The sequence below is a fragment of the Notamacropus eugenii genome, chromosome 2, assembly GCF_028372415.1.
Source record: "Notamacropus eugenii isolate mMacEug1 chromosome 2, mMacEug1.pri_v2, whole genome shotgun sequence".
Taxonomy (NCBI): Eukaryota; Metazoa; Chordata; class Mammalia; order Diprotodontia; family Macropodidae; genus Notamacropus; species Notamacropus eugenii.
The window spans coordinates 114,152,665-114,164,880 of NC_092873.1; the positions used below are offsets into that span (position 1 = coordinate 114,152,665).

The window sequence follows — 12,216 nt, forward strand, 5'->3', positions numbered from 1 at the left end:
TATACCTTTGACTCTTAGAATCCCTAGTTCTCTTAAAAGTCTTAGCTCAAGCACCATTCCTACATGAAATGTTTTCTAATCCTTCCAATTGCTAATGCCTTCTCCCCTCAAATCACCCTTGATTATAAGCTCCTTTTGAGCAGGTGCTATATTCCCCAAATGTAGCATAGTCCTTGGTACAGACTATATACTTCATAAATTTTTTTGTTTGATTGATTATAGCCTAACTTTGGATTTACCATCTGGAATCCTCTACCTACATTTTCTCTCTTTGCAATTTATTCTCTTTTCATATGATTTTCCCTCTCTCCTTTCACTTCTGTCTTAACAGTAATTTTTAGTGTGCTTTGTGAAACTTCACCCTCTCACTTATATTTGATCCAGATGAAATCCTGCCAAGTTAGGAATGTAACTTTCCCTTAATATATCTCCTTCAGAAAGTTCAATATAACATCTGCATTTTAAAATGTGGTAGAAGTCATATAAGGAAAAGTTTAAACTTCTGAAGATGTTGAATAGTAAGAACCTATCAATCTCATGTTCCTTGAAGCCTAAGATCCCTAGAGTCTAAACTGATTACAACATGCTGAAACTTCAAATTTTCATGGAATGTTTCACTAGAGATGAAGGACTGTCTTCACAATGAAGAGATAGCTAGGAGGAGGAAGTAAAAGTCAAATCATGAGACAGAAATGACAGAAGGTCTCTGATCACAAAGATAACTAGGTATAAAAGTTACCATCGAGATTACCTCCACAATAGTATATGGGGAAAAATGGGCCATCTTTCTCAGCTTGAAAACCTCTAATTATGGGGAACTTATTATCTTCTGGGGCAGTCCATTACTTTTAATTCAACAGTAAGAAGCAGATATTTATTAAATGTCTACCAGGTGTAAAGCATTATATTAGGCTCTATGGATTCAAAATAATAATAGAATAGTGCTCATGTAGCTAAAAATCCATCCAGGAACTTATATTTTACTTAAATTCTCTGAACTTCAATTTCTTCATTTGTAAAATGTGACCAATGATACTAATACAATCACTACCCTTGCTTATAGTGAGTAAAACATTTTATATTGTTTATTTATTTATTTTTAAATAATCTCCTTTTAGCTCAAAATTATCTTCTTCTCTCCAGTACCTCCCCCATTCATTGAGAAGGCAAGCAATATGATAGTAATTATACATGTGAAATCATGTCAAACATGTTTCCATTTTATTCATGTTATGAAAAATACAATAAGAAAAATAAAGTTTAAAATTATACTTTAATTTGTACTCAGGTTTCATTACTCCCCTGGAGGTGGATAGCATTCTTCATTATGGGTCCTTTTGAGATTCTTGGATCATTGTCATGATCAATGAAGGTAAGTCTTTCACAGTTGGCCATTGTTAAAGTAGTGCTGTTACTATGTACAATAACATTCTGGTTTTGCTCACTTCATTCTGCAGCAGTTCATATGTCTTCCAAGGTTTTCTTTTCCTTTCTGAAATTATCCTCCTTATCCTTTCTTAGAGTATAGTAAAATTTCATCACAATCATATATGACAATTTGTTCAGCAATTCTCCAATTGATGGGTATCTTTAAATTCCCTATTTTTTACCACTACCAAAAGAGTTACTATAAATATTTTTGTACATATGGAGTGTCATTCACTTTTCTTTGATCCTTTTGACATACAGATATAGGAGTGATATTGCTGGGCCAACGGCCATGAACAGTTTTATAACCCTTTGGGCATAGTTCCAAATTGTACACCAGAATCTTTGGGCCAGTTCACTGCTCTACCAACAGAGCATTAGTGTCTCTATTTTTTCATATGCCCTCTAACATTTGTCATTTTGATTTTTTATCAAGTTAGCTAATATGAAAAGTGTGAAGGGGTACCTCAGAGTTGTTTAAATTTGCATTTTTCTAATTAATGCTGATTTTGAGGTTTTTTTAACATACCTATAGTATAGCCTTGTACACCTCTTATATATGAAATAATTTTCTCCATTTTTCCTCTTTCTTGCCCCTTCTCCTAATGCTTCCCTTTGTTTAAAAAAATCATCCCCACATAACTCTAAAATTTGGTATGATGTCATTTTAAAGTTGTATGGAGTGAAATGTTCTAAAAGTTCATCTGTGTTGCTACCCTATTCCACCTTCTTTATGAAAAGTATCTTGATAAATAAATGAAATATAGTGGCAGATAAAAAAAAAACAGTGAACATGTGAATGAATGAATGGATCTAAGTTTGAACTATTACAATTTATTATTGTTGAGATACCTCCAAAATTGGAAAACTTTGATACCTCATTGGTCTCTCTTGACCTCTTTAAAAATTCCATTTTCCCAAGAAATTTCCAATGTTACAGAGAATCAAACTAAGCAAATGCTTTTCCTTTACTTTTTTCTTCTTTTATTTAACCTTAAAAGGGTTGCCAAACTTGTATCAATCACTGATTTTAAATCTGTGTGTATAACAAATATATTTAAATACATATCATGTGTGTATTCCTAAACATTATTAAAGCATAGTTCATTTTCTAAAATAGAATAATTATTTGTTTCCATTTGGAGAAACATTCCAGAAAATTATTTGGATCCAGATAACTTAGGCATTTGAAAAGTAAACAGATTGATATTTTTAACAAACACATTAATCAAATTTAATTCAATTCAACAAACATTAAATAAACACCTACTACATACAAACCATTTTGAGAAGCATGGGGGAATACAAAGACAAAATGAAACATAGTTCCTGTCCTAAAAGAGCTTACAGTCTATTAAAACTTATAAAATCAAAGGAATGTTATATTACTTAAAGTAATTGCTTTGGGAAGATATGTACTTCATACAGTGATGCTACCATTTCTTAAAATAATAGTAATAATAGTCATTGTAATCCCTCTTTGGGGATGGAGGCTTCAAGAAAGAACCCAAGTAACTAGTGTCCCCACCCCAAACAGTTTCTGTCTCTGTACATAACAAAGTAATTCCATCACAAACTTGGTGGAAGAAATTTTTTTTTTACTCCCTTGTGGTTTCAGGAATTATAATTCTGTTTGTGAATTGCCTTCTATAACAAGTCAATGTGTTTCTGATAAAAAATGAGGAAGATGTTTTCAGAGAATTATGTAAATAACCTGTCAAAATTCATAAGCTATGGGATTATAAATACGTTGAACACTTTTCCAAGCCAAAAATTTTGATACACAGTCTGTCAGAGGATATCTCTTTTTCAAAGCTTCATTAAATATGTGCATCCTTTCAGTCAGAACTATCCTGGAAAATCAGGATGGATGGTCATCATATTTATAAGTAGCCATTGGATGTCAACTCATGAAATTTCCATGGGCCAAAGTAAATATGCTGTTTGTTTGCTATCAAAACTCATTTTTAAAATTGTCCATAGTTTCTTTTTTTTCCAAGAAATCTTAGTATTTTCAGATATATTCCCATATATCTTCCTTATCCCTGGATGGTGGAGGACCTCACTCTCCTCTTCATTTTACAGCAAATCTTTTAAAAAAAAGAGAAAGTTCAAGTTGATGAGCCTACTCAATAAACTTCAAAAACTCCCTCTTCTCTTTAGTATCAATATAATCTCCTCTGTTTAATATCAGAACCCCAGTCACAAATGACCTTTCCAGCTTTATTTAAAATTACTTGCCTCCCGTACTCTCCAGTACCAACAAACTGCCCTCTTGTTATTCCTCAAACTTGGCACTCCATCTCCGATTGCCATACTAAAAAGTTTATTGCATATCTATAATGAACTCCTTCCTCACCTCTGCTTCTTAGAGCTCCTTCTTGCCTTAGAAACTCAGCTCAAGTACCACATTCTTCATGAAAGAGACTGCCCCTGTGACCGACAATCTATGTACCTTGCATTTTTATCCATAGAATCATACATGTTCCTGCTGCTCTTCTCCAAGCCCCAACAATATATACTACTTGGGATAGGAACTATTTCTATTTTACCTTTGTATGCCCAGGTCTTAGCACAGTGCCTAACACATAGAAGACATTTTATAAATGTATTGATTTACCAGTTTGTTTAAAAAACAAGTCAATTACTCAGATGGAATATTTTGAACCGGAACTCTCCCAGCTATTTGCACTTAACTCTGTCTTCACAACTCAATTTCCTGAATTTATCAATTCTGACCCAAGAAAATCACCTTTCTCTAAATCTTCACTTCAACCTATCTACTGAGTGTTTTTCTGACTCATAACTTCCTCCCCTGCTTGGTTAAAAGAATATCTATGACTTAGGAGTGGGGTGGGGAAGGAGAGATTAGGAATAGACTTAGAACTCTTCTAGAACAAATTAAGTGTGATTTAAATAGGTTTCTGCTCTCCAGGGTGTAACTAATCCATGGCAATCAGGAAAACATGACAAATCAGAAAGTATGTATTATTTATATCACTCTGGTTTCCTCTGACAATGACTAAATGACCTCTTGAGGTCCCCTACTTCTAAATCTATGAGACTAATCTAACCCTGACACTGTTCACTGTCTCTTTCTTCTAACTTTCTCTATAGCATTGTTGTATCTAAAGGGAACCTAGGATTCGAGGTACGGGGCAATACTGACATATAGCCTTTTGGGAAAATATTTCTTTTCATTTCTCCCTCCAGTCCCCATCAATAGCTCTCTAGTTCTGCACCCATGATCTCTGTCATTGTTCCCAGAATAGTATGCCATTTATTCCTCTATGGCCCTGACTTACCATCCCTATAACATTCTAGAACAAAGTACCACTTCTGGCCAACACCCCACTATATGTGTGATTTTTTCCTTTTTATTATAATATAAGCTCCTGAAATAAGGGACTGTCTTGACTATTTATTTATATCCCTAAGGATTAATATGATGTTTAGCACATAATAAGCACTTAATTCTTCGTTCATTAAATTGTTCATATGAAGTTTGCTCACTAAAATTAGAAAGAACCACTGAAATAATGAAGAATGCATGGATATCCAGATCTCTGGAAACCTGAACCTGGTCTTGGTGCCTGGAATTCTCTTTAAAGGAGAGAGTGAAGAGAGTCCTGCTTCACAGTCAGATTTTTGTGAACCCAGAGGTCAATAAGATTAATAGAAAAAGGAGTTTCAAGCCTGAATGCCTCTTGTCTGCCAATTCATCTCTAGAGACATGATGGGAGAACTGCATCTCCTGCCAAAGTGAGGCTCACTCTGGATACCTTCCTCTTCTTAGAATTGAAACTTCACCCAACCACTGAGTAATATCTATTAAAGGAGAAGACTTCTATCTTACCCAAGAGCAGCACAAATCTAACCCACTGAACTCTATACAAAGTTACAGAAGGTTCAGGATTGGAAAATAATGTTTAATTCCATCTTATGGCTTTTCCCAAAAACTCAAGAAAGGATCTGATCTTAACACCATGTGTCAGTGGATATGAAGATTTCAGGAGAAAAAATAATAGGGAATGATCATCTAACACCTCTGCAGTGGCCAGAGAGCCTCAAAAGGCTATGACATACAGTTTAATCTTTCCTCGAGATAGCTTTATACAGTTCCTTGGGAAATGTTTGCTCAGTGGAAGGTAGCTTTATTGTCCAAGGGTGTATTTAAGAATTTTCATTCAGGGAGAGGGGAAAGAGGGAAGCCAAGATGGGGGAAAAAAAGCTAGGAAGTTGCCTGCCAGCTTCTCTCAGAAATAACATTAAATCAAGTCTCTAAAAAATTGTAGAGTGACAGAATACATAAAAAGATGGAGTGAAAAAATTTCCTAGCCCAAGATAACTGAGGAGGACTTCAGGAGAGTTCTTTCTCATTTGGGTAAAAAAGGGAGCACATCCCAACAGACTCAGTGTCCAGACAAACCGGCAGAAAGTTCTGAGTTACAGCATAGATCAAAAACCAAGGCTCAATATTTCTGACTCAGCCTATATTCCAAGCACAACAGGCTAACTTCCAGCCTGAAAACAAGGGCACAGCAGGAACAACTAGGCCACCATAGGACAATGGGCAAGCTGACAGCATCTGAGGCCCTCCTAAAGAAAACCAGTAACAAGGATCCTAGCCCCCAGTGCAGATTCTTGAAACAGTAGCCCCTGTCCTCCATGATTAGAGCTCAAGTTATAAAAATGAACAAAAAATCAAAAAGAGTCCTGACCATAGAAAGCTACTATGACAACAGTGAAGATCAAAACACAAACTCAGAAGAGGACAACAGTATCAAAATGCCAACATGTGAGGCCTCAAAGAGGAATGTGAATTATTCTCAAGCCAAAAGTGCTCTTGGAATAGCTCAAAAAGGATTTTAAAAATCAAGTTAAGACAGGTAGAAGAGCAATTGGGGAAAGAAATGAGAGCTATGAAAGAGAATTACATAGCGGGGGTAGGAGGGGAAGACTCATCAGCTTGGAAAAGGAAGCAGAAAAATTGACTGGAAAAAAAAACAAACTTCCTTAAAAAATAGAATTGGCCAAATGGGGGGAAAAAATCTACTGAAGAAAAAAACTTTCTTAAAAGTAGAATTGGCTAAATGGAAAAGGAAGTACAAAAATTAGTTGAAGAAAATAATTACTCAAAAATTAGAATTGGGTAAGTGGAAGGTAATAACTATGAGTCAACACATCAAACAAAATCAAAAGAATGAAAAATAAAAGAAAATATAAATTTTATCTTTGATATTTTCTAAAATTTGGTATTAACTCGGAATTGACATTTTCTAGATCAACTGACCTGGAAAATAGATCCAGGAGAAATAATTTAAATATTATTAGATTGTGAGGATGCAAGAGGCAGTGGCCTGTCATGTAGCCTGGAGGGGTGGAGGAGGGAGGGGGCAGATAGTAGAATAGACCCAGGCTCAGCTATGGCCACCTCCACCCCCGCAGTCTCCCCTGAACAGCCCAGCCCTGTGCAGGGTCTCAAGTAGGGGTCCAAGCAGGAGCCACCCACCACTGCTGACTGCAGGCCCTGTTCCACTGACCCTGGCTGAGCCAGGGGCAGCATGGAAGGCAATGGCATGCAGAAAGAGTCACTGACCCCAGGATATCATGTGTTCCCAGCGAGGGACAGTTAGGGTAACCAGGATCCAACAGCCATTCCTGATGCCATTTACCACCATACCATTGCCACCACCTCCACAGAATGGAATTCCCACCAAGTATGGGGTACCACGCACTCAGGACTATGCAGGCCAGACCAGTGAGCATAACCTGATGCTTTAGGGAGGTACATAAATGCATGGAGGACAGAATACTAACAGGACCAGCACGCAAAATGGAACTCTGATGCAGATAAAGGGAGGGTCACAGACAGATGGACAAGTCACAGATACAGAGTAATGAGAATACTGAGAGTAAATCTACTCCTAAATGATTGCATGTCCCCAACATCCCCTTCTGATTCCAGGACCCTGGTCTCCGGCAGATATTTCAGCAGTTTGGCAAAATCCTTCTTGTAGAAATAATTTTTAAAGAAAGTGACTCCAAGGGATTCAGTTTCATAACTTTTGAGAATAGTGCTGATGAAGACAGGGCCAGGAAGAAATGACACATAGTGGGCTGTAAAAATGGAGGTGAATAATGCAACAGCTTGTATAATGACCAATAAGAAGGTGGTCACACCATATGCAAATGACTGGAAGCTGAACCCAGTGATTGGAGCAGTCTATGACCCTGAATTATATGCAACCTCCAGTTTTCAAGCAGATGTCTGGCTAGGCAATGATGAAGCAGTATCTTTGTTGGGAAGGGGCCACATCAACATTTACATTCTGCTCATCATTCCTGGCATCCCTTACCCCAATTCAGCTACCACAGTAGCCGCATTCAGAGGAGCCCACCTAAGGAGCCAAGGGTGGACTGTGTATGATGCAGTCCCAGCAGTACCTCCAACAGCCATCCCTGCCCATTCCAGGTATGGTTTACTGGGACAGATTTTATGGTGTTGACCTCTATGGTGGATATGCAACCTATAGATATGCACAACCTGCTACCACGACAGCAACCACCATCACAGTCATTTTACAGCTACTGCTATGGCAGAGTTCATACAGCAGACTCCTACTCTTCCCTTACCCCTGCCACTAGTTTATACCAATGAATTTATACCGAGGTGGTTACAGCCCATATGGCCCCTGCTGAAGTGATGTGACCCACCAAACAGGACAGTCCCCATTCATGAGCCCTGGATATTGCAATATGTACTCCTAGAAAAACTCTATAGCAAGATGGAGAGGAAAAACCAAAACACACAAAAAGCACACAAACAGAGGAAATACTTTTTTATATCACACTATGTTCTTTGATTACATATTTTTCCTTTAAAATTTCTTCCTTTAATTCTTTTGTTCCAAAGATCATGCATTTTTTCTTTTTTTTTTAAACTGTGGTAAAAATAATTATGCATTTCCATGTCAAAAAAAAAAAAAGAATTATTAGATTACATGAAAACTTTTTTTTTAAAAAGAGCCTGGACAGCATCTTTCAAAAAATTATCAAGGAACACTACCCTGATGTCCTAGAACCAGAGGGTAAAATAGTAATTGAAAGAGTACACCAATCACCTTCTGAAAGAGATCCCAAAATGAAAATTCCAAAGAATAGTATGGCCAAATTCCAGAAGAAACAATTCAAATATCTGGAGTTACAGTCAGGATTACCCAGGCTTCAGCAGCTTCTACATTAAAGGATTGGAAGGCTTAGAATATGATATTCTGGAAGACAAAAGAGCTTGAATTGCAACCAAGAATCAACTACCCAGAAAAATTGAGCATGATCTTTCAGAGGAAAAAAAAATGAATATTCAATGAAATAAGGGATTTTAAAACTTTCCTGATGAAAAGACCATAGAAGAACAGAAATTAAATCTTCAAATACAAGACTAGAGAGAGGTAAAAAAGAAAGAAAACAAACACATAGCATTCAATAAGGCTAAACTAATTGCATCCTTGTGTGTGAAGATGATACTTGTAACTCTTAAGATCTATTCTCTATTGAGGCAGTTAGAAGGAGTATATTTAGATGGAGGATGTGTGTATAAACTGACTTTATTGTGATGATAAAAATAATAATTAAGAGGTTAAAAAAACCTGAAATAGGAGAAGAGGAAAGAGAGAGGCATTCTGGGGTAAATTATATTAAATTAAGAGACATGAAAAAACTATTCATGACAGCAGAGGGAAAGAAAAAATGGGGTGTTTGAAATTGTTTGAAACGTACTCTTATTGGATTTGGCTCAAAGAGAGAATAAAATAGACACACAATTGGGTAGAGAAATCTATATTACCCTATAGAGAAGGAGAAGAAGGAAGGAATAAAAGGGAAGGTGGGGATTATAGGAGGTCAGAGGGAAGGCAGGAATAGGAGGGAAAGGGGGAAAGAAAAGGGAGGAGGGCTGATAGGAGGAAGGGCAGATTGGGGGAGGTGGTAGTCAGAAGCAAAACACTGGTGAGGAGGGGCAGAAAGAAAGGAAAAAAGTCTAAAAGGGGGGAAAGTGTGTGGATAAAATACATTGTAATCATAACTTTGAATGTGAATGGGATGAACTCTCTCATAAAATGAAAGCAAAAAGCAGAGTGGATTAAAAATCAGAATTCTAGAATATGTTGCTTATTAAAAAAAAACATTTGAAGCAGAGAGAAACACACACGGAGTAAATGTAAAATGCTGGAGAGAATATATTGTTTCAACTAAAGTAAAAAGAAAAGTGGAGGTAGCAATCCTGCTCTCAACCAATGCAAAAGCAAAAATGATCTAATTAAAAGAGGCAAGGAAAGAAAAAACATCTTGCTAAAAGGTACAACAGACAATGAAATAAAATCAATGCTAAACATATATGTACCAAGTGGTATATCATCCTAATTCTTAGAGAAGTTAAGTGAGTTACAAGAAGAAATAGATAGCAAAACTATACTAGTGAGAGGGCTTCAAGCTTTCCCTCTCAGACCTAAGTAAATCTAATCACAAAATAAACAAGAAGGAAGTTAAGGAGGTGAATATAATTTTACAAAAGCTAGATATGATAGACCTGTGGAGAAATTGAATGTGGATAGAAAAGAATATTTTTTTCTCAGTGGTACATGACAGCTACACAATAATTGATCATAGATTAGGGTATGAGCATCCTCACAATCAAATGCAGAAAGGAAGAAATACAAAATACATCATTTTCTGATCATGATGCAATAAAGGGCCATGGAAAGATAGATTCAAATTAACTGAAAATTAAATAATCTAATCCTAAAGAATGAGTGAGTCTAAAAACAAATCAAAGGAACAATCAAAAAATTCATCAAAGAGATAGAAAATAATGAGACATTCTAAAATTTATGGAATGCAGCCAAAGTAATTCTTCGGGAAAATTTTATATATCTAAATGCTTACATAGATAAAATAGAAAAAGAGCAGGTCAACGAATATGGCACATAACACAAAAAGCTAGAAAAACAATAAAATAAAAATCCCCAATTAAGTACCAAATTAGAAATTCTGAAAATCAAAGGATTAATAAAATTGAAAGTAAGAAAAAAGTAGATAAACTTATGGTTAATTTCATTTTTAAAAAAAGGAAAATCAAATTATGTATATCAAAAATGAAAAGGGTGAATTCACCACCAATGAAGAGGAAACTAAAGTCATAGTTAGGAGCTATTTTGCACAAATTTATAAATAAATCTGACAATCTAAATAAAATTGAATATTAAAAAAATATAAATTACCAATATTAAAAGAAGAGGAAATTAAATATTTAAATAACCTCATTAAAAAAAGAACTTGAGCAAGTCATCAATAAACTCCATAAGAAAAAAATACCCAGGGTCAGATGGATTTACATGTGCATTCAACAAAACATATAAAAAACAATTAACCCTAATACTATAAAATCTATTTGGGAAAATAAGTGAAGAAGGAGTTCTATCATTTTTTTATGATACATATATGGTCCTGGTACCTAAACCAGTAAGAACCAAAACAGAAAAAAGAAATTATAGACTAATTTCCCCAATGAATAAAGATGCAAAAATTTTAAATAAAATATTAGCAAAGAGATTACAGCAATTTATCATGAGGATAATAATTGTGACCAGGTAGGATTTATACCAGGAAGGCAGGGTTGATTCAATATTAGGAAAAGTATTAGCATAATTGACCATATATCAATAACAAAACCAACAGAAATCATATGATTGTCACAATAGATGCAGAAAAAAGCTTTTGACAAAATACAGCATACATTCCTATTAAAAAACATTAGGGAGCACAGGAATAAATGGAGCTTTCCTTAAAATGTTAAGTAGCATCTGTCTAAAACAATCAAAAAGCATTATCTATCATGGGGATAAGCTAGAAGCCTTCCCAATAAGATCAGGGGTAAAACACTGATGCCCATTATCACCACTCTTATTCAATATCGTACTAGAAATGTTAGCTTCAGCAATAAGAGAAGAAAAAGAAATTGAAAGAATTGAACTACACAATGAAGAAACAAAACTCTCACTCTTTGCAAATTATGTGACAGTATATTTAGAGAATCCTAAAAAATCAACTAAAAACTACTTGATAAAATTAACAACTTTATCAAAGTTTCAAGATATAAAATAAACCCACAAAAATAATCAGTATTTCTATATACTACCAACAAAACTCAACAAGAAGTAATAGAAAGAGAAATTCCATTTAAAATAAATATAGACAATATAAAATATTTAGAAGTCTACTTGCAAAAACAAACCCAGGAACAATATGAACACAATTACAAAATGTTTTTCATACAAATGAAGTCACATCTAAACTATTAGAAAAATACCAGTTGCTCATGGATAGGTCCAGCTAATATAACAAAAATGACAATTCCACATAATTAATTTACTTTTTCAGTGCTATAGCAATCAAACTACCAAAAAAATATTTTATAGAGCTAAAAAAATGATAACAAAATTCATCTGTAAGACAAGTCAAAATATCAAGGGAATTAATAAAAAAAATGGAAAAATAAGGTGGCCTAGACATACCAGATCTAAAGCTATATTATAAAAGAGCAATCATCTAAACTATTCATGTTGGCTAAATCAGAGAGTGGTAGATCAGTATAATATATCAGGTACATGTACTAAATAATTATAGTAATCTATTGTTTGATATACCTGGGAACTCCAGCTTCTGGGATAAGAACTCGGTGTTAGACAAAAACTGCTGGGAAAATTGGAAAATAGTATAGCAGAAACTAGG

General features: G+C 35.0%; 1 pseudogene; it reads left to right on the forward strand.

Moving 5' to 3' along the window:
• Positions 1-6,163: 6,163 nt before the first annotated feature.
• Positions 6,164-8,089, forward strand: LOC140522798 (RNA binding protein fox-1 homolog 2-like; annotated as a pseudogene).
• The last annotated feature ends 4,127 nt before the right edge of the window (positions 8,090-12,216 follow it).